Here is a 22,562-nt window from a genome sequence, read left to right as displayed (position 1 = left end):
CTGGGACTACTTCTGGAGAAGGGGAGCTTTTTTTACCCCCGAGCTGTGACTCGAGTGTCTAGACATGCCGAGAGTGGTCGACCAGCATTGAACCTTCTTAAGCTTCCTCTGGCACCAAAACTGCAGGAACCGAGGCCCTCACTCTGCATGTAGCGAATCAGAAAAGGAAATAATGGTCTCGTTGAAAATAACACAGAAATAACAGTTGTCAGTCAAGAAAACCTCGGAAAGCAAAGGGGAGGATGCGGTAGGTCATTGCAGCAGATAAAGAATTTGGAAGGAAAGAAAGAAAGTGGAGAAAACATGCCTGCGAGGTGGGATCCGAACCCAGGACCTCCAGAATACCAGTCTGGTATGATAACCACGACTATACCGTGGCGCGATTTTCCCCTCCACTTTCTGGTATTTATGTTTAGGTATTTTTGTTTCCTGTGCTTGGGGGTGGCAGGCAGCGACACTCGGACTACTCGGAGTAAAGGAGAGCTTCTTTTTAACCTCCGAGGCGTGACTCGAATGTCTACGACATGTCGAGAGTAGTCGACCAGCATTGAACCCTCTTAAGCTTCCTATGACACCAAGACTGCCAGAACAGAGGCCCTCGCTATGCATGTAGCGAATCAGAATTGGAAATGAGGGGCTCGTTGAAAATAACACATAAATAAGAGTTGTCAGTCAAGAAGACCTCGGAAAGCATAGGAGGATGTGGTAGGTCATTGAAAGAGATAAAGAATTTGGAAACAAAGAAAGTGGAGAAAAAATGCCTGCCAGGTGGGATCCGAACCCAGGACCTCCAGAATACCAGTCTGGTATGATAGCCACTACACAACCGGCGGGACAATTTCCTCCTCCAATTTCTCGGGATTTATTTTAAGGTATTTTTGTTTCCTGTTCTCTGGGTTGTAGTCAGCGCCACTTGGACTACTCGGGGCGAAGGGGACTTTGTTGTTAACCCCCGAGCCGTGACTCGAGTGTCTAGACATGCCGAGAGTGGTCGAGCAGCATTGAACCATCTTAAGCTTCCTATGGCACCAAGACTGCCAGAAGAGAGGCCCTTGCTATGCATGTAGTGAATCAGAATAGGAAGTGTGGGGCTCGTTGAAAATAACACAGAAATAAGAGTTGGCAGTCAAGAAAACTTCGGAAAGCAAAATCAGGGTGTGGTAGGTCATTGAAAGAGATAAAAAATTTGGAAACAAAGAAAGTGGAGAAAAAATGCCCTCCAGGTGGAAGGCGAACCCACGATCTCTATAATACCGGTCTTGTGCGATAACCACCACACTACCGGCCGGGCGATTTTCCCCTCAAATTTCTGTGGATTTATGTTTAGGTATTTTTGTTTCTTGCGCTTGTACGTGGTAGCCAGCGCCACTTGGACTACACGGGGTGTAGGGGACCTTCTTTTTAACCCCCGAGCCATGACACGAGTGTCTACGACATGTCGAGAGTGGCCGACCAGCATAGAATCATCTTAAGCTTCCTAGGGCAGAAAGACTGCCAGAACAGAGGCCATCGCAATGCAGGTCGCGAATCAGAGTAGGAACTGAGGGGCTCATTGAAAATAACACAGAAATATGAGTAGGTAGTCAAGAAAACCTCGAAAAGCCAAGGTTATATACTTATTTATATATAAATATAAATATAAATATATAAATATATTTATATATATATATATATATATATATATATCTGTATATATATATATATATATGTATATATATATACAGTGAAAGAGAAGACTAAAGGGTAACGAACGAAAATGTATTAACGTTTCGGCTTCGGAGAAGCCTTCGTCAGAATAAAAACAACTTGCAAGTGAACTGGCTTACAAAGCAGCAGGAGCCAATCACAGTAAACATGGTGATACGCGTTGTGTTGGGCAGGGCGACAGCAGTTGATGAACAAATGATTTCATATCAAGGCTAAGAGGAGTTTTAGAAAACCTGGTCACTTACACTGGCAAGATACACTGGCAAGATGTATATATATATATATTGAAGGATCCCCCTTCGAGCGTAAAGGGTCGCGAGCCCGAACCTGTCCGACGAAGTAACGCCGATCCGCATGAGAACAAATCACCGGTTTATTCTGGGAAAACCAAAACAGGAGAAAACAAACAAGGCAGGTTGGGAGGCAACAAAAAGAGAGCACAGCGAGCAAGCGCCGAAAGCGCGTAAAGAAAATATTGCGGTGGTTGAAACCCTGCTTGTCCAGAAAGGTACAGCATGGTGCTGTACACTCACGACGACGTCTTCAGTCACTTGTGCCGACGTCGGGTGAAGAGCGTCCGCCTCGGACGCTGGTTGCTCCTCGCGGTCCGGGCGTCATGGTCGTGGCTCGCCGCCGCCGGCGGCCGCAGCTGCTCTCGCGTGTCCCTCGGTGCGCACTGTCCAGCTGCTCCTGTGAGCGCCGCTTTTAAGCCACTGTGTAGGTTGTGCGCATGCTCCGGGTTCTGTTGCACTACACGTGTCCGTTGCGGCTCACTGTTCATCGCACACGCGCGCACGGGCACCATGACGCACTGACGCCACTATCAGTGTTCGTCCGGCACTCACTGCAGTGTAATCACCCTCCGCGGGCGCACGTAGGGGCTGCGTCCCTACATTCCCCCTCCCCCAAGACCGGACAACTCGCCAATGTCCGAGAAGCGCTGGGAGGCTGCCGTTGAGGATGCCTTCTCCTGTGGGTTTGAGATGAGTGCCGGTGGAGGTCTTCCCGCCGAACCTTGTTGCTGCAATGTTGAGCGGATAGCGTATCCTGGAAGAACATTAGCAAGATTAGATTTCTTCTACAGAGAGTCGCTCATAATATGCCTTAAGGTCGTCAATGCCTACGGGACCCGTATCCCGTCCTCCGTGCAGGTTGCGAAGGCGATACGTCAGCCGAGATGTGCGCTTTGTTACCTTATAAGGACCTTCCCATCGGTCAGCCAGGGAAGCAGCAAACCCTTTTGCTGCATCGCTCAACGGATGCGTGCGGCGCAGTACCAGGTCACCCACGGAAAACTCGACCTGGCGCCGTCCCTTGTCGTACTGCTGGCGCTGTTCGAGGCGTGCCAAGTCCAGGTGTTGCCTGGCTTCCTGGAGGGTCTCGTTCATGCTGCTGCGGAGATCCTGCGCATACTTAACATAAGTGCGAGGGTGCACCTCGACCTGGTCACTGAACGAGTGTTCGATAGGAAAGCACAGGTCGCGACCAAAAAGCATGACTGCTGGTGTGAACCCGATAGAGCGATTAACCGTATTCCGAGTGGCAAACGCCATTTCCGGGAGGTAAACATCCCAGTCTTTGTGACGTTCAGTGAAGGCCACCAGCATCATCTTCAAGTTTCTGTTGACCCGTTCTATAATGTTCGCTTGTGGATGGTACGGAGTAGTCTTCTTATGCACTACGCCCAGAACCGAACAAGTGTCCACGAAGTTCTTGCTGGTGAAGTACGTCCCATTGTCTGTTATGAGCTGTTCTGGAAAACCAAAGCGGGTGAAAGTGTCCAACAACTTCTCCCAGATCAACTTAGAATCAAGTCTATGTAATGCGTACAGCTCGACCCACTTGGAGAAATGATCTGTGACGACCACAAGGCAGCGATTGCCCTTCACTGATCTTGGGTATGGACCTATCACGTCACACGCCGCGATTTGCCAAGGGAAGCGGCTCTCGACTGACTTCATGAGGCCAGGTGGTTTGGCGCCTCTTGGCTTGACAGACTGGCAAACTGGGCATGTCTGGGCGTACTTCATTACCTCTTTTCTCAGGCGAGGCCATGTGACAACGCGGCATAGCTTTTGGTAGGTTTTCAGACCGTCACTATGACCAGCAAGGGTAGTGTCGTGGTAATATTCCAGAAAAGACCTTCTTAGGCGCTTTGGTACAAATACCCGGAAGGGATACTCAGCACTGTCGGTGTTTGCGCTTGGAATGTACCGCAGTAGCAAGCCGTCCTGGCTCTGGACGTAGCAGTCGTAGTCCGGGGCCCTCGCCGCCGTAGTATCGTCGTTCTCTGCGGCCGTAATCGACTCCCGAATGCGCATGCACTGCTCGTCGGCCTGCTGTGCTTCAAGCATCTCCTCGCGACTTACAAGGGTTCCCGAGGCTTCTCCAGGCGTTGTAACCGCGAAGACCGGGGGTTCTGGTTGCTGTTGTGCTGGTAGGGGTGCGCGAGACAAGGCGTCCGCGGCTTTGTTGCTGGTGCCCTTCTTGTATTCCACTTTGTAATGATACTTCTGCAGGTTTAACGCCCAGCGTGCGAGGCGACCTGCAGGGTTCTGAAGCCGTGACAACAATGACAGTGCTTGGTGGTCAGTCTGTATCGTGAAATCTGCGCCATCCAAGTACATGTTAAACTTTTTGAGGGCGAACACTATGGCAAGACACCGTTTTTCTGTCACTGAATAGTCTGTTCGGCTGCTGAGAGAGTGCGGCTGGCGAATGCCAGAGGGTACAGTGCGCCGCTATGCTCCTGTAGCAAAACAGCCCCTATGCCGTACTCACTTGCATCGGTTTGAACAACAAAGGGGCGGTTGAGATCTGGCAACCGCAGGCTTGTGGTGTCGGTGATGGCTGTTGATAGCGCCTGAAACGCCTGCTCCTCCAAAGCCGTCCAAGACCACTTGGCGCCCTTCCTTAGCAGCTGATGGAGAGGCCGTGCCAAGTCCGCACAGTTCGGAATGAAGTGCCTGTAGAAGCCGACCACACCCAGGAAGCACTGCAGACTTTTGACGTTCTCTGGTTTCGGGAACTGCAAGATCGCCTTGAGCTTCTCCTCGTTCGACCGGACTGAACCTTGGTCCACAACGAAGCACAGGAGCTCGATCCTGCTGGCAGCCAGTTGTACCTTGCGGGGGTTTACTGTGAGGCCTGCGTTTTGCATGCGCTCCAACACAGTCTGCAAATGAACAACGTGATCCTCAAGGTTCTCTGAATATACAACCACATCATCCATGTACGCCATCGCGTAGTTGAACTTCGCGTCCCCCGGCACGATGTCCATCACGCGCTGGAAAGTTGCTGGGGAATTTGACAAACCGACAGGCAGCCTCACGAATTCAAACAACCTTCTGGTACAAGTTAACGCTGTTTTCTCGATATCCTTCTCCGCTACAGGGATCTGTAGGAAACCTCTACTACAGTCAAGTGTGGTAAAAACCTTTGCTGAACCTAGAGCATACATAAACGCATCGATGGATGGAAAGGGATATGAATCTCTCGTAGTTATCGCGTTTAGGCGTCTGTAGTCTACGCACATGCGGACACTACCATCTTTCTTATGCGCCAGCACAATCGGAAATGCCCAAGGGCTTTTTGATGGCCTCACCGCTCCTGTATTTACCATCTCCTGCAGGGCTCCGTCCAGCTGTAGTTGCTTGTGGACGCTCAAGGGCCTTGGGTTGAACCGTGGTGGACGCGCATCTCCCGTCTCGATGTGGTGCTCCAAAATGTTCACAGTACCCGGAGCTTCCGTGAACATAGCTGCGAAGGGTTGTAGTACCGCTGCGAGCCGTGATTGTTCCTCCGGTGGTCCTGCGAACGACATCAAGATTGTTCGCAAACCATTTTCAAACTCTCCGGCGGTGGTCTCCGCTGTCAGCAACCCTGACAGAGATTCTGGTGGTCTTGCTGTAAAGCTGTGCAGCGGCGTTGCTGGCCCGTAGTGGTAGTTTCCAGCCTTCACGTCAAGCACTAGCCTTGTCCTGGCCATAAAATCGCGGCCTAGAATGGCTGGACAGGAAAGACCGGGGAGGTACAAGAAACGTTGCCTGTGCTTGCGACCATCTGCGATTACCGTCAGCCTCACTGCCGATGTTATCAGCACGACCTGATCCGAAGCTGTTCTGATACTGATGCTTACGTGCCGGAATTTTATCTTCCTCGGGGAGCACCATTCTCCGACAATGTCTCCAAACACAGAAACCGTTGCTCCAGTGTCCAGTAGGGCAGGTATAGTCAGGCCAGCTACCTTGACTGTAATGAAAGGTGCATTGTCCACGCCTGCAGCCTGTCCGCCAAGGGCCAACGGCCAACAGTTCACCATGCGCTGACTGTTGCTCGCTGGAGGCCCTTCGTGTGCCTTTTGCACCACGTTCCCGCCTTCCATGTCGTCCATGTAGGGTGCGGCATGCTCGAATGCAGTTGGTGTGGAATTTCGGCTCTGCTCCTGCACCCGCCGTCTGCGCCGAGCTTTCGGCGGCCGTTTTGGTCGCTTTGGAGGCAGTGGGTCTTTGCACTGCTGCGTCTGCGGGTTTGTGCACTGCTGCCTGCCGCGATGCGGCGAGTCTCGCCGCAGTTTCGAGGGGCGTATCTTGATTGGTTGCGCGAGGGGGTCTGCACAGTGTGCCGCTGGGTGGTAGAATGACCAGAATACCAGCGCATTGTCGCGTGCGCCTGTCGGCTGCACCGTGTCCAGGCAAGGTGGCACCCCGAGCTCGCAGAGCTTGAGTACACGGTCTGGTGGAAAGCCGCTTGCCGCCTTTCCTTGTTGCTCGACTCTGGTGATTTGGACACGAATTCCTTGCTGATGTCTGCACAGATGGATTTTCGATGGTTAGGAAATGTCTCCCAACTGTGAGGTACTTGCCTCTGGTCATTCCGGCCGAACGGGCGCTCCCACGAAGGCGCCTCACCGCCGGGGTGAGTCGGCGCTTGGAAACCATCTCTCACGGGGGCACCACACCACTGGGGTGAGTCAGCGCTGCAACCATCTCCCACGGGGGCACCGCACCGCTGGGGGGAGTCAGCGCTGCAACCATCTCCCACGGTGGCGCCGCACCGCTGGGGTGAGTCAGCGCTGCAACCATCTCCCACGGTGGCGCCGCACCGCTGGGGTGAGTCAGCGCTGCAACCATCTCCCACGGTGGCGCCGCACCGCTGGGGTGAGTCAGCGCTGCGGCCATCTCCCACGGTGGCGCCGCACCGCTGGGGTGAGTCAGCGCTGCGGCCATCTCCTAAGGTGGCGCCGCACCGCTGGGGTTAGTCAGCGCTGCAACCACCTTTGCCATGAATGACCGCTGCTCGCTTGTGGTTTTTCTCCTGCGATTGCCGGCTGTCCGGCCCCGCGCCCATGAACAGCGCCGCCTTTTTCCTCGCTGCGTTGTTGGCTTCGCTTGGGGCCTCCGCTGGTTCATCCCTGGGGGTGTGCGGTAGGTGTACGCACACGAAGCCTCTAGGCATGCCTCTTTAGGCGGCGGCGGTTGGTAGGATTCCGTGGCCATCAGCGAAGCTTGTATGGCTGTGGCCTCTTTGGCGAGGTCTTCAAAGTCTGAGAACCGCCGGGACCGCAAGTACGGCTGGAACCTGGGGTGGCACTGTCGGATGACCCGGAAAACTTTTTCCTCCTCGGGTGCTGCCGGTTCAGCCCGCTGGTACAAGTCCTGCATAGAACGCACATATCCCCGAAGGCTTTCACCTTCTCTCTGTGTCCGAGCGCGAAGTTCGTCTTTGATTCGGTACGCATACCCAGGTGGCAAAAACTCCAGCTTGAAGCGTTCTTTGAAGTCCGTCATGTCCTCGAATGGCTTCTGCTGACGTCTCCATACGCCAGCTTCCGCCTGCCAAGCAACTGGCAAGATCCTGCTAATCAGCACTCTATCTGAAATTGCCATGGCTTGTTGGTAGTCCGCCAATTCATAAAGAAAGTCGAAAACATACTTCTTGTCGGTGGAACATGTATACGTTGGCACGGCCAAGTTTAACTGCAACGACGCGCTGCAGTGACAGTTGAATTGACGAGCCTGCGGCGGCCGATCATCCAATAATGCCTCAGTGTTAAGCTTGCTAGTCTGAAGCGCCAACAGTTGCTTTTCAAACTCGGCCTTCGATTCTATCAGTTGGGCCATCAAGTCAAGAATTGGCTTTGTGTCGTCCGATAGCAGATCAGTCTGCGCAATACTATCCGAGAAACGTACGGAGGCATTTTCGTTTAACGCGGGAACAGCATTCTCGTCCGTCGACATAGTTGTAGCTGCAGAATACTGTCAACACTGCCTTGAATACAGCCGTTCTGACCGGCGCAGAAAGAAAAAAATGCTCCTAAGTGGGCGCGCACAGTAAATCAGCGGTTACACTTCGATAAGCGCAAATTCTGTGGGAAGTCACTCACAGGATTTGTTGCGCAGCTTTCGGCTGCTCCTTTCCACGCCAGCTTCGTCGTTGAGCGGTGGCTTGTGGTAGACGGTTGGAAGCATTCTCCGGTCTCTGAGTGATGCTCGCAAAGTACGCACGGCCGTCTTTTGTGCCGCCGAATCCGCCGGTGACTTCTGCGTGAAAAAGGTTAGCGACCCGAACAAAGCATACACAGTTCTGAAGCGTTCTGCACGCATTCTCACGTGCGGGTGGCAGTGTAGCTCGCGGGGCGAGTCAAGGCTCGAAGACAATAAGAAAAAAAGGAATAAAGAAAGAAACCACGTTGGGCGCCAGTGAAGGATCCCCCTTCGAGCGTAAAGGGTTCGCGAGCCCAAACCTGTCCGACGAAGTAACGCCGATCCGCATGAGAACAAATCACCGGTTTATTCCGGGAAAACCAAGACAGGAAAAAACAAACAAGGCAGGTTGGGAGGCAACAAAAAGAGAGCACAGCAAGCAAGCGCCGAAAGCGCGTAAAGAAAACATTGCGGTGGTTGAAACCCTGCTTGTCCAGAAAGGTACAGCATGGTGCTGTACACTGACGACGACGTCTTCAGTCACTTGTGCCGTCGTCGGGTGAAGAGCGTCCGCCTCGGACGCTGGTTGCTCCTCGCGGTCCGGGCGTCATGGTCGTGGCTCGCCGCCGCCCGCGGCCGCAGCTGCTCTCGCGTGTCCCTCTGTGCGCACTGTCCAGCTGCTCCTGTGAGCGCCGCTTTTAAGCCACTCTGTTGGTTGTGCGCATGCTCCGGGTTCTGTTGCACTACACGTGTCCGTTGCGGCTCACTGTTCATCGCACACGCGCGCACGGGCACCATGACGCACTGACGCAACTATCAGTGTTCGTCCGGCACTCACTGCAGTGTAATCACCCTCCGCGGGCGCACGTAGGGGCTGCGTCCCTACAATATATATATATATGTATAAATATATATATTTATTGTATGGCGAAAGCCAACTAATGAATGTGATGCCAAGTCACTTTGAGAACACTATATTCGGTGTCGTCCCCATCCAAGTTGACTCAAGCAAGAAAGCTACGCGTTGCGCTGCTGAGCACTTGGTCGCGGGTTCGATTCCCGGCCGCGGCGGCCGCTTTTCTGATGGAGGCGAAAAGCAAAAACGCCCGAGTGTACGATATTTCGGCGGATGTTAAAGATCCCCAGGTGGTCAAAATTAATCCGGAGCCCTCCACTACGGCGCGCCTCATCGCCTGCGTTGCGTCGGCGCGTTAAACCCTACAATCAATCAATCAATCAAGAAAGCTACGCGGCCGCCACAAACAGAGAGCCCTAGCCTTGGTATTGGTGTTGGCGGTCCCGATAGCACTGGCGTGTAGCCACTCCAGAGGATTTTCCACTTCGATTGTGCAGACGATGATGAGGGAACTGGGTGAGGCACTAGAGCGGCATCGTCGGCGGTGTGGAGCTTGAAAGTGTGTGCGACATTCTGCTGGCTGGTCGAAGACCGTTTCGCCGGCCTGGCCACCCCTCAATGATCTTTTGCTGCTACCCGCTAGCTCAGCAATAAGTCCACCTTACGCTATAAATATCATTACACACATAAAGTTGTTTTTACGTGTTCTTGTAGTTCTGTTGTTTTGCACTACTTTCATTCGTAACAAGCCTAGCCTCGTCTAATATATGCTCTCCTATTTCAGAATGGTCTCTATTCCCATGTACTCGGTGCTTACACCGGGAAAATGCTTCCTAAGCCTTACTATGCAGGTTTGACCACGCGAGTGTTCATTTGGATTGGAGATGCAACGTGAGTTTAGGGATCCTGGTTTTCTTCTGACATTCTATTTTATGATATTATGGTATACTGCAGACCTTATATGTTCAAGCGGGAGTGGTACATATAACATACAATGTTTTTTACTGATTGGTGTCCCATACAGAAATACAAAAGAAACACAAAATAAAATCAGAGGAAAACCAGTTCAATTTTAACAATAGGGCGGAGCAAAAATAAAAACAAAGCACACACCAAACGCTTATTGACATAGTCGACGTCACGTTATTCTTAACCAAAAATCGTCTCATTGAATTTGTTGGGAATTACTATTCATTAGTCATCGACTTAATTGCAAAGATTATTAAAAAAGAATATCTTCCAATTCTGTCAAAAATATGTTCTTGTTTAGTTCTTTACTGTAAATAGATAGTAGCTTTTTTTTTCAAATGGCTTCAAAAACTCAAAACAATTTTTTTTGTTGTGTCGTTGCCTTTGCCTTACTGTATTTTCTTGTCATTAGTTCTTCACCCATGACCTGCAGGTTCGAGATGACGGTGCATTCTGTACAAAATCTAAACTCCGTGAACAAAAATCCAATGCCAGAACAGGTTTAAAAATGTATCTTTATTGAGCAAGGCAACGACGTTTGGCTCTGTGCCGAGCGGTACTCTTGTAGGCTTGGAAGAATAAAAAAAAACCTCAATCGGAATGCACAATTTTTATGTTACTCAAGTTAATAATTTTGTATGTTGAATCAAATGACACCTGCGTACTATGGAGTTTAGAATTGTAGGCAATAGTATTTTGTATGCACATTGCTTATAGAATAACGGAATGTGGAGACGGAACTTCCTATGTCAAAAATATTCCTACCGGAATGATAAGAAATGTGCAGTAGAAACGCACACGGCAGAGAGATATCAAAACATATTGGCAACAGATACTGCGGGGTAACAACCGGGCTCTCTGTTCCTTTCATGTGTGCCGTAATAGTGGCGCGAACTTGAATTATAGGTGGAAGTGGAAAACATTCCAAGTAACCTGATAACTGGTGCTCTTAATTGCTGTGAATCCCATCAATAGGCGCAGCGGTACCTTAGTATATGAGGCGTTGGTCTTCAAGGAGACGGATGCGTGTTCCACCACGGCTGCGGGGGCAGCATTTTAGATCATATCAAATGGAATGATTTTTTAAGTATAAAGAAACCTGAAGAGAACACAGACAAAAAGCAGCCTAGACTTGACATGGACTGTCTCTCTTTTTGATTGCATACCAAAAATATATTCTATCAAATCGCAGCTAGTGCTAATAAATAAAATCCAAAAAATAATTTATATTCCTAAAATTGTTTCTACGTACTTAAGATATAAAACACACAAAAACATAAATAGGCACATATGCAATGCAATGATTAAATCAATGCAGTACAATTTACGCAACGCTGACAATTTATAGTACATATAAAGGGCAGAAAACATGGCCTCGAAAATAAATTCTTTCCAAAACATTGAAGTAAAATACACATATGTTTCAAACGCACAAAAACGCGGACTATAATAATTGCTGGCTAGACATTGTGACCATTTTTAGTTACACAGGCAACCGACATGAAGAATTTGGCGAATACAGTCTGTGTTCGTGGAATTTTCTCTCACTATTGTACACGGAATTAACCCACATTTCCTTACGCTGTAATCTTCGCCAAGTGGGTAAAAAAACTGTCATTGCATTTTACACCATTCTGACGTCTTTTTAATGCCTAATATTCTAATAAAGCGGAAAGTAGATGTAAGCGTGCCGTTATCTAAGATGCGGTATTAAACATTCATTTAAAAGAGCTACTTATAATAAAGTGACCATATTCCTCGTCTTCCAAAGCGGGACGGCGGAGCTAGTGAACGGGAAGTGTTAGAAAGTAATAAAGGGAGAATAAGGCTCAGTGAAATTTTGTTTGAGGAGAAAGATAATACGTTTCGTAGTTCCTCCGCCTTCCTTCGACGAGCAATAATGCGTTATTTGCTGAATAAGTAAGTAAGTGCTGAACCACGCCCACCCAGCGTTCGTTAAACGCAGAAGGGTGTGCTGGACGTGTTGTTGGTACACTGCAACTTCAACAAAGCAGCTCAGACATTCGGACTAACGAACAGCGAACACACAACCCTTGCTTGCTTAGTTCCATCGTGTGCACTCTTTTCTTGAAGTTCCTCAAACGGTTTCTTCCGGCTCTTTCAATCCTCCAGCTTTTCACTACTGACACTGGGCTTAACACCCGTTTTTCATATTTCCGGCCAAAAGCGGGAGAAAACACCGTCCCACAAACAGGCTGCGGGACAGCGGGACCACAGTCGCAAAACCGGGACGTGTCCCGCCTAACTCGGGAGGTCTGGTCACTGCATTAAAAAACCCGCGAGGGGAATTCAAGGTGTCGGGGATGCCCCTAGGCATAGTGCTTGCCGTTTTGAAGGCAAGGTTTGTGGGGCTTGGCAGTTGTCTACGTGTAATGAGCCCAGTGGTTGTGCCGAAATAAAAGAATGCCCATATTCTTCCTACTGATATGTAAGAATATCTTGATTTGGAAGGCTATTTGTTATAGAGAGCCAGTTTTAATGGCCACTCTACGTTCGAAATATTCTTTGGACAATCAGAAAAACGTCTAAAATTCGGCATTTATCTTTAAATTCGCATCAAAGGTAAGAAAAATGAACTAATATTTTACTAATCAATTTTCACATAAAGTAGCCATTACTTTACCAATTGATATAAGAGCTCTAATGTCTTGATACACGAACGTTTCCGCCAAGGCTTCTTTATCTTTGCTACTCTTATTAATTTTTGGGGTTGAGCAAATATGAAATTGAAATGTCTGATGAAGGCACATTTCATTGCAGCGGAGGCTTTGAGATGGAACTACATCCTGAGTCAGTAGCTTCCCCAGATTACTATACTGGCCTTAGAGTCAATGGAACAAAGGTCAGTTTCTATGCGAAGTCTTTAAAATCCCCGAACCAGCAAGAAATAAATAAAGAGGCACCAATCAAGGCCCTTCAAGTTCCGGGATACTTTACACTGGCCCTACGCGTGGAAAAACCTTCGTATATAGTTGTAAGTGCATTTTTAAGTGTTTGCACTTACATTTATAGTTTCTGGACGTTTTATTTAGTCGTTGAGATGGAAACAGGTGTTGAAGGGCCTTCGATAATACTAGGCATTGTATATGTATAGAAATGCTCAATATACAGTGGACATTTTGCTGCGGAACATGCACGTGCTTTTCTTGCAATGCAAGAGTTGCCTTGGGAAACCTAATATGTTTTGTTATAACGCAGCGTGTGAATTTTCTTTTGGAAAGGAAAAGCAGGCGTCTTCAGTGACATTCAACAAGAGAGAAATTTCCTGGCGACACACTGGGCAACCACTGAAAACCCGATATTAGTAAGGCCTTGCGCCAGCAGATGGCGCAAAAGCACTAGCGGATAACTTTACCACTAGGGGCTGCCGGAATGGGAACGACGATGTCACAGTGGCGCGCAAAGGAGCCTTGATAGAACAATGTAATGCTGACGCGGGAGATCCAGTCATGTTAAATCAGCGGAACCGCAGCCCCTTGAAGTCAGGTGCGTCGGCGTGGCGAACTTACACTACTCCGTCACCGCATACCAGTTGCCGCCAGTGCGAGATTGGTGACGTTATGTCGTCAACTGTCAGGAGCAACATGTTGCGTCCACGCCTCGTCAATGTGCCTGCCGAAGGCTTGCGCTGGCTGGTTATATTTCCGTTTCATACATATCAAAAACATTATGCAGGGAGAGGGGACAGAAAGCTGATGCTATATCAGCTTGAGTGGGTCCCGTTTCCCATTACAAGTCAGTGAGCTTGCCGCTCTTATTGGAATGAAAAACACTTTGTACAGTAGAGTAACAGACTGTATTGTGCATCAGTGGCATATGTGCCAATGCAGAGAGGTGTGGGGCGCTGAATAGAAGCTCCTGCGCGAATAAAATGCCTGTTTTTGGAAAACAGTAGATCAGTTCCACTCAACGACAAAACTGTCGAAGTGAGTTACAGTGATCCGCTAGTGAGAATGAGGCCCCTCTCTTGACTAATGTCTCTATGTGCCTGGCATTGACAGTGAAAGTACACAAGAGAGAGCGCCGCAGCCGCTGAAAAACATATACAAACACACTGGATTGAGCATTATATATTTGGGCACAATAATAAATAACTAATGATCTTTTCCGTACTTTATTTTGTCGCTGCAGAGATAAGCGCGTCCTAAGAAAAAAGCCCGACTTTTTGGCGAGCTGCGCACAGAGCAGCGAAACAAGCCATGCGGGCATACCTCTTCTTCTAAGAACGGCCAGGCCACTCGGTTGAACAAGCAGGCTTTCCCACCATGGCGCAGACCCCAGAAGGAAATTTGTGTTTGTAGGGTAGCACTCTTTGCAAGATGCATCGTTCTGATGCAACAAAAGAGTAACCTTAAGTTTAAAGAAAAAAGAACAGAAAGAATAAAACGCAGGAAGACAGCAAACTTCATCTACAGCCCCGAAAAGGAACGGAGAGCCCTCATCGTCCTCACTAGTCCGGTCGATTCTCTTGCGCATGGCCGAACAGCTCAGTTGTAGCAACCTTGAAGACTTCCGGAAAAGTCCTTCTGGGAGATGGGAGAGTTATTTTGGGGATAAGCGACGTAACGCTGTCAACAGTTTCCGGATCGCGCGCGAGGATGCACAGTGCCGCGGTCGCGGTACACCACCTTTCTGTGGCGTTGGTTATATGGACTTGTGGCAACTGAATGTTCGTTGCGCATTCACCACCATGCAAGGTGCCGAGCTGCTTTGCCACAGAGAGTGAATTCTTCAGGGCCTGAGGGTGCGCTTTTGTTTCATTATGTAGAAGCATGGCGTCTAGCATAGCATTTATTTCTGGACTGTGACAGACGAACAGGGGTGAAGCCCGTTGTCTCTAGAACCACCCTATTGTGTGGCAATAGAGATTAAGGCAATACGTGGTCCCACTTATGTTCGAAGTTTCTATACATGGAAATCATATCTGGGATCGTCTTGTTGAGTCATTCGCTCGGGCTGTATGCACCGTTGTTCGCGGGTGGTCAGTGAAGGTATGCTTCATCACCGCTTCTTTTTGGGATGACGTGAATGCAGTGGGCTAGTAGGTAATGACGACTTATTGGACACCATCTCGAATCAAAATAATATAGATGCAAATTACCGGAAATTGTGGTGATGTCTCCGCGGGTAGTGCTTTTCATTCGCGGTAACGTGTTGCGCTAATCGGTAGCGACCTCAATCCGCTTGTTTCAAGTTTATGACTGAAAATTGGACCCGCTTATCCAGCCCACCATTTAAAACCGAAGGTTTGGTGGATAAATCGGTTGCAAAAAGGTCGCTGCCCTTGTGGGCTGGGTTTCTGCTTCTGACATTCATGGCACGTCGTGACATAGTGTTTCGTCATCGCTGCAAACTTCGGCCAGTAGTACTTTCGGCGGACCCTCATTACCGTGCTAGTAAAGACTAAATGTCTGGGTGAGGGCGCGACTTGACAAGCTCAAACAACCCCATCGCGCAGGCATTATAGCACTTCCAGAAAGTGGGTAACGCCTGTAGGGTGGAAAGTTTTTTTTACATCACACCTTGGTGCCGCCCGAACGACATAATCGAGCGCTTACAGAGGTGCGTTAAATTCGAACAGCGACTGAAAGGGTGGAACTCGGGGTCGTCTGTCATTGCGCAAGATCTGAACCCTGCAATGCTCCGAGGAAGGCCATATCATCCACCAACTCAACAGGATTCTGCTGAAGGGGAGCTGGGGACAAACAGTCAGCATTGTTCTGCCACTTTTAGGAATGATAGGCCATAATCAGACCAAACTATTTCACCTTGAGGCTTTACGATGCAAGCCGAATTGGAAAGTCTCGAAGACTTGCCCGCCCGCACAAGCCACGTTGGTCCAATACGACGAGGAGTGGTCGACCGTTAAATAGGGTATCTCCCTTCTGACCGCTGATATTACAGGGACGGACTCTTTCTCTGGCCTTATGTATTTACTCTCTTCTCGGAAAAATGTACCGCTCCCGAACGCGATCACAAGCTCCAACTGTATCCTGCGATTGTACTTACACGTCGCCAAGACCAACGATGCTTGCCTCGGTGTGCAGTTTCGTCTCGGCCTCCTGGTCGAAGTGCCCGAAAATAAGGATGGACTGCAGGCTTTCTTGAGCAGCTCAAAAAAGCACTACTTCTCTCCCCAAAGAAAAGGTACGTCATCCGTAACCAAAATGAGCCAACGGCTCTGCAAGTTCAGAAAAAATGGCCACAAAACTTCGACAGCCGCTCCAAAGACCCGGGAATCGAAGCACAGCCTGTTTTTTCGCTCGTGTGTGAAAGCAGCTTAAGGCAGCTGTCTAATCTGAGTCGTGGCTTACGCCCTCGTAGCTCACAAGATGTCCCAGTAAATACAGTTTCTTTTACGTGAAGTAGTATTTTTCTTGCTTGAAAGACAGACAAACCACACGTATCGCATCGAACACTTCATGGATGCATTCTAGATATTCATCAAATATTTCCGAAAAGGTTACTACGTCTACATAGCAAGGCACGAGTGCCATTTAGGGTCCGAGAGAACACTGTCAATCATTCGCTGAGAGGTAAAGGGAGCGCAAAAAACGCCGAAGGGTAGCACTTTAAATTCGCACGACCCATAATGGCGTGTTGAAGCCAGTCGTGTCGCGGTGATGTTGATCTACTTTATTCTGAAAAGATCCGCTGCCCAAGTCGACGAACGAGATGTACCTGGCATGACGTAGTTCATTTAGTAAGTCGCCGTGGCGAGGTAAGGGATATGCACCGTTTGTAGAAATCTTGTTTAACCTGCGGTAATTGTACAGAAGCGTAGGGTACCGTCTGCCAGTACCCGGAGCGAAGGTCGACGCTTGAGAAGTATTCCGCCCCTTACAAACAGTCTAAGGCATCGTCTATGCGAGGCATCGGATAGACGTCCTTTCGAGTGATTTTACTGAGTACCCGTTAATATACGCAGAACTGTTGAGATCCATTGTTGTTGTCAACCAAAACAACTGGAGAAGACCAGGAGCTCATCGGTGGGCGAATAACTTTCTGTTTCAGCATATCGGCAACATTATCATGAATTAAATTGCGCTCAGACGAGGATACGCGGTATTGTCTGCATCGAATCACGGCCGACCCATTCGGTTCATTTCGGTGCTCTGTAGCAGCAGTCTGTGTGATCCCAGGTGCATAAGCAACGGAATCACGGTGCTTGGCCAAAACAACGAGCAGTAACTTGGCCTGAATAGGCATAAGGTAGCGACTGAGCGTGGCAGTAAGAGTTGACATATACGATGGCACCGCCATCAATCTGCTAATTGAAGTGAACGTGCCACTGGAAACCACAGAAGCAGGACTGCTATCAGTCACCGAAACTATTGTAGTTCCTTCAGTCGAAATAATGGGTTTATTTGTGGTGTTGAAACAGCCAGAACTGCAGACCCACTCCCAAACCGGAGCAGGCATGTTGCGATGGCACTTCTTTGCGGCAGAAATTGAGTAAACGGGACCGTCAGAACATCACCTTCGGCGAATGCGTCCAAAGAGACTGATAGGATGCCTTCCCAACCTGCTTCCAGAACCTGATCGGCATTCAACTTGAGGGTGTGAAATGGCGCGTCTAGACAATTGAGATGTTGTCTGTCTGCGATATGGATGGCCGGGTGACGACAGGAGATAACGGCAGAGGCAGAGGCAAAAACGTCAGCGGTTGAAGACCCTTTAAAAAAAGGTGGGCCAGACTGACTATTCAGCGGTGGCAACACTGGTGGTTAACACGACGACGCAATGATAAGGGAAGCGTCGCAGAGGAGCGCCGTTGCGGCTACGTGTTTCAGCCCATCGCTTCACCCGGTCGCAGCCTCATAGTGCAATTTTGGGGTTTTTTGTATACGCTAATAGTGCTCTTGTTGCATTATAAGGACGATATCCACGCACTGCTGCGGACCTCCTTGCAAGCAGTATGTTTACGTGCAGTGATGCTGGGTGAAAGCTAGGTACGACAGCAGCAGGGTTTGTAGTTGGGAAAGTTGGTACATGGTTTACAAAACAGTGCGATGCATGGGATAAAGAAAAGAAAAAGCCGCCCGCATCTTCCCACGGGGGGAACTCGAGTAAATGCGTCGCATCTACTCGAGTCAAGCAAAGCGTCACGTCAAGCGAAAGCCAAGCAAAGACGCCCTTGACTGAATTCCGAACGCGCGCTCCGCCGCTTATATACGTTGAGGGGACTGCGTAAGCCGGTCCCAGTCGACGACGTTGGCGTACTTGTAAAGCGGCGTGGACTCTAGGTGTTTGAGCCAAGCGCGGATTTGGCTTCGCCGGAGAACGGCACGCCGGTTATATGCGCCGCGCTAGAAGGAGAGGAAACCGCGGAAGAGAGAGTACAGCACATGCGCCGGCCCCAGCGCGTCTGCCGCGGCTATGACGCAACACAATCCAACACAATCCACTTTAATCCAATCCAATCCAAATCCAATCCAAGCCAATCCAAGCCAAGCCAATCCAATCCAATCCAAGCCAATCCAATCCAATCCAATCTAATGCCCCTCACGAGAGAGTGTTCGAATCCAATCCAATGCCCCTCGCGAGAGAGTTCGCTATTGCCTCGACTCGACGCGCATGCGCAGTGAGCGTGCGGACTACGGACGCCAACGCGGGTGACATCGTGAGTTACTGAAATGCTCTACATTTAAAAAACGAAACGGGCACAATTAATGTCTCCCGTTTTAATTTGGCAATATCGAGGGTTATTTGTCTTTTTTATCTCTCTTAAGAGCTGCGTTTCCCATTCCTGGCATGACTTGAGCCGTTATGAGCGCTGTACATTTAAACAGCAAAGTTGTCTCGGCGCAAGCAAATTCAAGCCAGCATCCATGCTTCACTCTGCCCGCGCTGATCGATGTTTCAACATCCGTGAACAACAAACTCGGTCGTCTTCATTCTTTTTTTTTGACAACTATTTTTTGGTACAGTTTCACGTGCGGATAATGATTGCCGAAGTTAACATTTTACGCGGACAGTCGGTCAAAAGAGTTTTGTTGGTGCAGCCAAAGCTTGGAGCCTGCAGGCCCGTTTCTCTCTCTTTATTTTGACACTTTAACAGAAGTTGATCGGGAATACGATCTAGAACTTTATTTCCTCCGCTTACATTATGCGAATTCCGATTCCTCGTGGTGTTGACGTCGCAAACCGTGCAGCGACCACGCCGTACCCGAACTCAATTAGAATCGTGCTTTTCTCTACGTCTCGATGTAAGTACAAACCCCGACTCAATGCACGAAATGTACTTCTTATGCGCTACAGGTGTAAAATACATCAAGTGTTTTTATCTCACATGCCTCTTTCGCATGTGTCCTATCACAAGTTCCCAACAGACATACAGATGAAATAGGAGATCTAAGCCATCAATGGATATCACAGACAATTTTACTGTCTGCAAGGCAATGATAGGTTGTTCGGAATATTTCGCGGAGACAAGGGTAATGCATTCATGTGTGGTTTCGTACCTTCCGTGAATGGTTTAGAAAGCTTGAACAGTTGCAATATGGGCTCTCAGCGAAGAAGAGACCCTTCAATGTCCGTTAATTGTGGCCAGCCGCCACTACGATGGGGCAAGGGCGCATCGAGCGAACACAAGTAGAACTGGAAGACCAAACAAGCAGGCAGCGGTAAGGCTATTCGTTCTTAGTAACAAGTACGGCGTTCGTCGGCTGCACTTTGTCATTCCAGACGACGGTATATCACGGTAAAATTGTCGCATCCCGTAGAATATGTCAGTCGATGACCTCGTCGAATAAAAGTCCAGAATGTGCTGCTTTGCCAATAAACAAAAAGCAGCAATGGTAATTTTTAACCCAGTTCCTGAAAACTGACTTTAACAGGAGCTCATGCCATTATTACGACGTGGCGATACTTTAGCTGCGCTGTGTTTGATGCGTTTTCGCTGTTATCGCAATTCTTATGGCGGAGCACACTGTTGCCGGAATGGCCTGCTGCTCCTCCGATAGCTCTCTGGCATGTTTGCAAAGGTCTATACCATGCGTCTATACCATGACATTTCTTGCCTGGGATCAGTTTCTAACTGATTCTCAGGGATTGATAGAAAGCACTTCTAAGTAAATCGCATTCATACGCGGTGCTAAGGACGGCTACTTGTCCATAAGACGACAATAGTGGCCCCAAAGCCGTACTTGGGAAAACTTTGAACACTGCGACATTCGCAGTTGTCCAACCACAGGATGTGCAGCCTTTGGCGCTTGTTGAACTTAAGCAGGTACACCCAGAATAACAAATACAAGGCATGTTCACAGTGTTGGTAAGTTGTTATTAGAAAGAAAAACAAGAGAAAAATATTTCCCTTGGTTTTATGAAAAGTTCAATGCTTGGAAGCAGGAGTTCTTTATGGCAAACACCAACTTTGACTGTAGCGACTGCCCCATTCACACGAAAAAATAAACGCACAATAAATGTCTACCCTGATAGACCATAAGCTAACATGTGTGCTAGAGTAACACTCAACACGACACAATGTGTTAACCAAGAAACTGCGATTGAATGCTCCGACGAAGTAGGGGAAATTATAGCTGTTACAAAGAACAGAAAACAAAGGAGCACAAAAACACAAGAGGGTGTAATAACAAGAGCGGCAAGAGGACACTCTTTTCCCAGACCAGCAGTGTTTATAATTTTTTGAGGACTTGTGCAGTGTAAGATTACCAAAATGCACAGCATATATTTTGACAGGAGTATTACCGCACGTATGCATTTATGGTTCTTACCACTGCACCACAAATGTAGGGGCAGACGTTCCGTAATGTAAATCACCTGCAGTAGGTGGACGAAACTATGTTTACCCCAATAAATTGCTCGAATAAGGGGTTCTAGGGTGTTGACGAAAAACAAACATTCAACCAGGTCGAAGTACAATATATGTTACGCACCAATTATTGCTCGTGCCCATTTAGATGATTGGTTGTGGTGGTTCCAATAGAATTGCCCATGGTAGCACAGGAAAGTTGGCCACGAAAAAGGCACTCAATTGGAGAAATATTATGAGGAATTTAAAAATCAAATAAAGCATGAAAAGTAGCCACTTAGGGAAAGGAAGATAAGGAGGTAGACAAAAGATGCACTTAAGCTGCAAGTAAATTGCATACAAAGTTGGTTTAAAAGAATCAATAAATAAAAAAGGAAAGCAATAAAAAGGAAGTGACAGAAAGTTCGGACAAAATGAAGGAAGGCAGGAGAGACGACACAATGAGAACGAAGGCATTGACAAAAAACGCTTACAGTTGTGAGAGGAAGCCACGAAAAAAGCGACATTGTAGTCAGCATAGAAGGCGACCAGATTGACAAATTATAACGCAGCAGCACAGAAAATATTCCTATGGCATTTAGTTGTGTGACGGTATCGGTTAGTAAAGACACGGGAGAAAGGAGCAGCTAGGTAGTCGTACAAAACACCTCATGGCAGTTTTTGTGGAAGTAATACCGTGTTTAAGCAAAAGAAAGGCACCAAAATCACTGCTCAAAGAGATTGGTGAAGTCATGAAAGAGGCACATGCAGTGGGTCTGGTAAGGAGTATACGAAAGCCAATTACCCAGGAGCATATGGCATGATTGTATTGACGACGCGAGCATTCCTGCGTGAATTTATTTACTACGTTCTGAATACTGCGGATAAAATTCTCACATTCTATGTCAACGTCATTATCATACAGGGTTTCAAAATTAATCAATTTAAGGAGGCTTTTAACATTTACGTAATCAACTCGGGTTGCCCGTTCTGCTAGTTTTTCGCAAAGGGGGTATAGATACGTCCGAGCCAAGAATATGAAAGTAGGATAGTGGTCAGTAATCGGAACCTCATAAACAGCAGCCCGCATTGTTATTTCAATGTTGCACAGTACATGGGCAATTAACGTTGCAGATTTTGATGTTACACCTGTGGGGGCAATAATGACATTTTTTAAGCTAAACGATTGCAACAAGAACACATCATCCCGATCCGAAACAGTTAGTAAGTCAATATTAAAATCTCCGCATATAACTAGAGGAGTAGTCCGAGACATAAAAGGACACAAGATTGATTCCATACGAGAAATGAACTCAATATAACATGAGTTGGGTGGCCGATAAACAACACCAACTGTTACACCAAGTTTAAGGTAAAGGAAAAGGGATGCAACAGTTTTCCTACTGCAACAGCTCTCACTCAAGCACTCGTATTCTATTCCACACTTTATGAAAAGAGCAACGCCACCTCCACGAGACGCACAGTTTCTGGGCACAGACAAACACTCGTAGCCTGGTATTTCAACCGTTTCACCATCTTTGAGCCAAGTCTCGGTTACTGCAATAATGTCGTAAACAAACGAGTGTTGGGAGAGATATACAACAAGCTGGTCAATATTTTTACCGATGCTATGAATATTACAATTTAGTACGGACAGGTTATCTCGTTCAAGCCATGATTCTTCAATTTCCGTTAAGCTAAAAGACATTAGCTTTAACGACCTGAGCTAGGTCTTCTGCACTTTTAATGTGAAGCACTCGAGATTTTTCAGCCTTTCGCATCAGTATTTTGCCGTCTCGCACCCATGTGAACTTCCAGTTTTTTTTTTCTT

At 48.2% G+C, this 22,562-nt stretch overlaps 1 long non-coding RNA gene across 1 annotated transcript; it reads right to left on the bottom strand.

Annotated features, from left to right (window-relative positions):
• Positions 1–2,678: 2,678 nt before the first annotated feature.
• LOC144164026 (uncharacterized) lies at positions 2,679–8,784 on the bottom strand. The gene is made up of 3 exons (XR_013321006.1): positions 8,659–8,784; positions 8,093–8,249; positions 2,679–3,110 (listed from the first exon to the last, which is right to left on the bottom strand). It is a non-coding gene; the product is annotated as an uncharacterized LOC144164026 (long non-coding RNA).
• Positions 8,785–22,562: the final 13,778 nt, after the last annotated feature.

Source organism: Haemaphysalis longicornis, unplaced genomic scaffold (assembly GCF_048455015.1).
Source record: "Haemaphysalis longicornis isolate Haplotype H1 unplaced genomic scaffold, Haemaphysalis longicornis Haplotype H1 scaffold_13, whole genome shotgun sequence".
NCBI classification, from domain to species: Eukaryota; Metazoa; Arthropoda; class Arachnida; order Ixodida; family Ixodidae; genus Haemaphysalis; species Haemaphysalis longicornis.
Note: the sequence above shows the minus strand (reverse complement) of the source record. Positions and strands in the feature narration are given on the sequence as shown.